The sequence below is a fragment of the Adiantum capillus-veneris genome, chromosome 7 (assembly GCF_014529385.1).
Source record: "Adiantum capillus-veneris isolate H3 chromosome 7, ASM1452938v2, whole genome shotgun sequence".
Taxonomy (NCBI): Eukaryota; Viridiplantae; Streptophyta; class Polypodiopsida; order Polypodiales; family Pteridaceae; genus Adiantum; species Adiantum capillus-veneris.
This window is the reverse complement of record NC_140937.1, coordinates 2,920,595-2,926,594: the sequence shown is the minus strand read 5'-3', so window position 1 is coordinate 2,926,594 and position 6,000 is coordinate 2,920,595.

Sequence of the window (6,000 nt, the reverse complement as noted above, 5' to 3'; positions counted from 1 at the left end):
TTTTTTGCAGAATCCGGCAGATACGCCGCTTGGACGCGATGAGGCGTCTGACTAGACGACGTCAGTTTAGCCGTAGCTAGATAGCATTAGTTTAGGGTTTCTCATAGCTTATGTATCATGAGACGGATTTTATACGCCTTCTTGAACCATGTATATTATTACATTTGTCACCGTAGTTCCTTTTGCCAATCAATTCTTTATGCCTATGATGTTGTACAATTGTCATTATTACATTTGCCAATCAATTCATTTTGCCTATGATGTGTACAATTGTCAATTTTGCAAACAATGCGTCTTGTGGGTGACTATTTTGGGTCTATTATCTACCCTTGCACTTTTTTAAAAAAGTGAATCAAGTACAATATGGTTGATGGGTGGCAGGGCATTCAATGCCCTGCCACCAAAAAAAATTCTCTCGGGCGTCGCTATAAGCGTCGCTATTTATGGCTCTGTAGCGTCGCTATGAGCATCGCTATAGTCTTCTGTGTAAACGTCGCTATATGCATCGCTATAGGCGTCGCTATAAGCGTCGCTATATAGCGACGCATATAGCGACGCTTATAGCGACGCATATAGCGACGCTCTCGTAGCGACGCTCTTAGCGACGGTTTTAGCGACGCCGGGGGTTATAAAAACCCAGTGTATTTCTGTCGCTCACAGCGTCACAAGAGCACACAACCTCTTGTAGTGCTTTCATGTGGAGAAGCAACTAAGCATGATAATCTCAGCCAAAGGAAAGAGAAGTTATCACTATGTATGGATTTCAAACGGGCACCAATGTACATTGAAATGGTTGAGCAAAAATTATGGATGACAAAGCTTCAATGTGATGCACCATTGGAAACTAAATGGGAAGCTTTCAAGAAAGCTATTTGTTCTTGTGCGGAAGAATTCTTTGCCATAAAGCATCTCCATGGTATCAACAAAGATAGATCACGCAAAAGGTGGTTTTATAAAGAATGTCAAGATGCTCGAAAGTCCTTGATAAAGCTTGATGCAACTATGGACAAAGACAACTATCAAAGTCATTTTCATACATACAAGGCATTGATTCAAAAGAAGAGAAGAATATGGGAAGTAAAGCAACAAGAATTTCAAGTCCAAGAAAAGGCACATGCATGTGGAAGATTTTGGAGAAACTTGAGAGGCAAGCGGGTTGAGAATTTTGGTAACTTGAGTCTAGTGGATATGTACACACATTGTAGGAAATTATATGAGCAAGAAAATATTGAAAAAATGCCATTTTATGGTTCACTCCCATGTATGCCGTCTTTTTTTACTATTGAGGATGTATGCGGCGGGCTTGAAAAGTTGGCCACTCACAAAGCGGGAGATCTTCAAGGTATCAAGCCGGAGATGATCAAATGGACGGGAGATTTTACCCATGAGTGGATGTGTGATATGTTCAACCTTTCACTTCAACATGGTATGCCTTATGATTGGAGTACTAATTGGGTTAAGCCTTTGCATAAAGGAGGGGATGTAAAGAATGTAAGCAATTACCGGACTATAATGATTGGGTCTCTTATGGCAAAGTTGTTTGGGTGCATAATGGAGATGAAATTGAGTGATTGGGCTGAAGAGAATGACAAGCGTGCAAAGGGACAAGCGGGTTTTCGTCGATGCCATAGCACCATTGATCATCTTGTCACTCTTCGTGTTCTCATGGAGGAAAGTCGGTTGAAAGGCAAGTGATTGTATTGTTGTTTTGTGGACTTTAAGAAAGCCTTTGATATGATTCCACGTAACAATTGTGGAGAAGGATGGAAGAACTCCAAGTGCCAAGTGAGTTTATGCTTGCGGTTTCTTGAATCTATGAGAAGGTGATTTGTCAATTGTGCATGGGAAGAGAAATTTCAGAAATTTTTGTAAGCACTATTGGGGTTAAACAAGGATGTCCATTGTCACCAACTCTCTTTGGTCTATGCATCGATCAATTGGAACAAATGGTACTTGACTTTATGCAAGAAGAAGGCATTGAAGAGGTCACTATTTGCAATGCGGTAATCATGCTTTTGTTGTATGCGGATGATGTAGTGCTTTTAGCACACACTTTAGAAGACGCACAAAAGCTTATGGTTGTCCTTGAGAACTTTTGCTTGCATAGTGGGTTGATTGTAAATGAATCCAAAACAAAGGTTATGCTTGTGAAAACCAACCATAAGGAGAAGCCATGCATTGTGTACAACAACGAGACACTTGAAGTTGTTGAGAGCTTTAAGTACCTTGGCCTTGAGGTTCCATCCAATCACAAGTGGCATGAATGTGCTATGCGTCGTTTGGAAGCGGGAAAGAGAGCATATTATGCATTTGAGAACATGTGTAATGTGGGAAACATCAAGTGTTGGGTTCTCAAGAAGTATCTTTTTGATGCATTGGTGACACCGGTTCTTCTTTATGGAGTTGAAGTGTGGGGCGGGAGCATCTCAAAGTCTACTTGGAAAGAGTTTGAGAATGTCCAAAAGCGTTTTCTTACAAACTTTCTCCAAGTTAAGACACAAACACCATATATGCTCCTACTTCTTGAGTCGGGATCTCTTCCAATTGAGGTTATGGGCATGGAAAGGGTTGTGGAGTACATGATAAAGATGCGTCAAAACCCCTCACATCGACTTCCTACAATTGCATGGGAAGCAAGCAAAAAAGTTCAAAAGACGAATAAAAGCAAGATCTTGAGCACGGGATGGATGCAAGACATAAAGAAGTGGTTTGGGAGATGGGATGCATTACACTTGCTACATGATGCTTCAATTGACTCTCAAGTGAATGAAGCTTTTCTAAAACGCCAATGTATTACGGCTTGGGAGAAATCCGGTGGGTCACGCTTCATACATTACACCACCTATATTGCCCCCAACTACAAAACCATGTTCTTCGCTGAGAGAGGAAACCGTACTCACACTTACATGCTTGAGCCTATTCCCTTGTCCGTGATATGCACTATCGCAGCAATTCGGCTTAGCTCCCATTTCCTTCGATGCGAGATAGGGCGTTGGGGCAATGGAGAAGAGTCAAATTGATTGTGCACATTATGCTCACTGCAAGTTTGAGAGTCTGAGTACCACACACTACTAGAGTGCTCAGCTTTTGATCACATCCGAACTTGCTTCTCTCACATTTTCAGCCATAACTTAGACCTACACACTTTCCTCTCCCAGCCAAAGTGTGGGCTCTCCATTGCGACTCTCATCACTACAATTTTGGAGCATCGAGAGTCACTCATCAGCCATACACATACTACATCACATGTAACTTTGGTCCCATAGGTCATATTTGACCTCCGAGGACGATAATAAAATCTATCTATCTATCTATCTCCCTCTTTCTCTCTCTTTCTCTCTCTTCCTCTCTTTTCCTCTCTCAATGTGTGTGTGTATGCATTCTTTGTTTATGCATGTGCACGTGTGTGTATGTGTTTTTTGTTTATGCATGTGCGTACTCTCTCTCTCTCTCTCTCTCTCTCTCTCTCTCTTTCAAAGACACAATGTGTGTGTGTGTGTGTGTGTGTGTATGAGAGAGAGAGAGAGAGAGAGAGAGAGAGACGAAGGGAGAGAGAGAGAAAGAGGGGAAGGGAACATGAGAGAGAGGAGAGGGAAGGAACTCTCATTCCTCTCCTTGTGTGTGTGTGTGTGTGTGGGGGGGGGGGGGGGGGGGGGGGGGGGGGGAGGGGGAGAGAGAGAGAGGGAGAGAGCGGGTTTACCTCTTTCGCTTGAGCGACAAAACTCAAATCTGAGATCTGAGTTTTGGGCGCTCTCAATTTATGTTTTACCCCTGTCGGCATCGCTATGGGTGTCGCTATGCAACAAAGAACACTTTTGATTCCTGCATCTTCACATTAATCTACAATCCAATCAAAATAGAAGCATGGTAAGTACATAGGATAGTTGTGCACATATTCAAAACATAAGGTTCAATCACAATAACCATCGGCACTTACACAAAGACAGGTTATGTCAATATCAACAGCAATGGGTGTGTCCTCACTATAAGGAAACCCCACACCATCCAGTGTCTCTTTCAATGTATTGATATTTACCTTGATCTCTATTTCTCTCCTTGCATCCACACTATCAGTGAGGCCTAAACACCACAATTCATTCTCAGCATCATGAAGCTTCTGTCTCATAGAAAGTACTACAGGGATGACCATCATGGCTTGCTTTCAGAACCCTCACAGCTTCAAGCTCCTAACTGGAATTCTTGAGCTGCTGTTTAGCATCCTGGAGTTGATTTCTGAGATGGTCACTTGCACTCATGATGTGATGCAAATCAGAGAGCCCAAAATATGACAGGCTTGTTGTCACTTTGTGAGAGCTGCTAATAGAGAGGGGTGTTGCCCTCGCAACAAAAACAACGTTCGGAGCTACTTGGCCTGCACAATCATCCTTTGTTTCTGCGGAGCCCTCCTCTATTTTTTGACTTGAGGGTTGGGTATTACGCATCCTCCACTTTTCAACATGGTCATCGTAGTATCCTTTTTCTCGAAGGTCCAGTAAATGCTGGACAACAAACTCAGCCCAATTGAACTGCATGATTGAGCCACTTGCAATTGCCACTAGACTGAATTGTTTTACAAAACCCTTCGCAAAATCCGAATTAATTTCCATGTTTGTGGGGGCATTCTGGTACAACCTGTAGTGCAACTGAAGTACTTGGTCGTACATGTCACTATGAATGCTACTGCATTTGAAGTGATATTTGCTGCAATTCTTCACCTCTCTAAATACACAGAACCACTCCACATTTGTAATCTGCTCCCACCACCAATTTGGGGTCGACACCGTCCATGGAGAGGCCATGGACAACATTAAACTCTTCTACTGTTACACAAAGCTTTTCCTGCAGTGGGATGTTTAGGTTGGGAGTTTTCCATCGGCTTGACACCACACAGGATTAGAAGATTAAAACCTTACAGAAACCCACTAGAATAGGGCTGTCAAGTAGTTTCTATACAAGAAATTGCGTGGGCTCTCCTTAGATACAATCATCTAAGCATGCACCTTGAATGCCTAAGGCAATGCACAAGCACCTGATCAGTGTGAGAGAATCCACAACAAGATTGCAGTCAGGGGCTACTGTAAAAACAAGCATATAAGTTGAATGCATAGTCCTTTATGTTGATTGCAACATAAGCTTAGCAACAAAATTTTCTCATGGCTGAGAGGATTCACTAACAGATTAGTATTTGGGGCATACTAGAGAAATGTGTCATGCGTTGCTTGATTTACAACTTCCAAATGTGGCCTCCTCATTGAAGAGAGAGAGAGAGAGAGAGAGAGAGAGAGAGAGAGAGAGAGAGAGAGAGAGAGAGAGAGAGAGAGAGAGAGAGAGAGAGAGAGAGAGAGAGAGAGAGAAAGAGAGAGAGTACTTGAGTCCTACTTCCCCTTCTGTGCATGCATGTACTTTGACATTGAGGATCCTTGGGAATTAGAAGCCTTCAATCTTTTGCAGGGCGGAGGAGGAGAAGCAACAAAACCTTTGCCCCTTGAATTCCTTCTTGGTGGAGTACTGTCAAGATTGCTGAAGAAGGTGGCTAGCTCCAGTGGTGAGCTATCCTCCACTTGGGTTGACTGCTGGCCTCTGACTGTAGACCTATTTGCAGCTCACTATCACTTTCCTCCCTCTCTCTAACCTGTGGCCCCTGCGTCGTGCTTCCCTCCGTGCTTCATGAATACACCACTACCTCAATGTAGCAACCGAGCTTAATTGTTTGAGATTTTAAAAAATAGTATGATTCATTTTTTTGAAGTCCAAGTATACACTTTGTATAGCTCATGATGGTGGCCCATAGACTTGAAAAAACATGACTATCGTATCCATGTATTATGCTTACAAGATGTGCTTGTTGGTATAACTAGCACAGAAAGTGTGACACGTTAACATGCTTTCACCCAGTAGTGCTTGGTGATCCATGAAGAAAAAAAAATTGTTTGCAAGAAGGTAGTGTCTAAATCTTTTGATAGCATATATCATTCCCAGACCTTCTCTTTCCATAGTGGT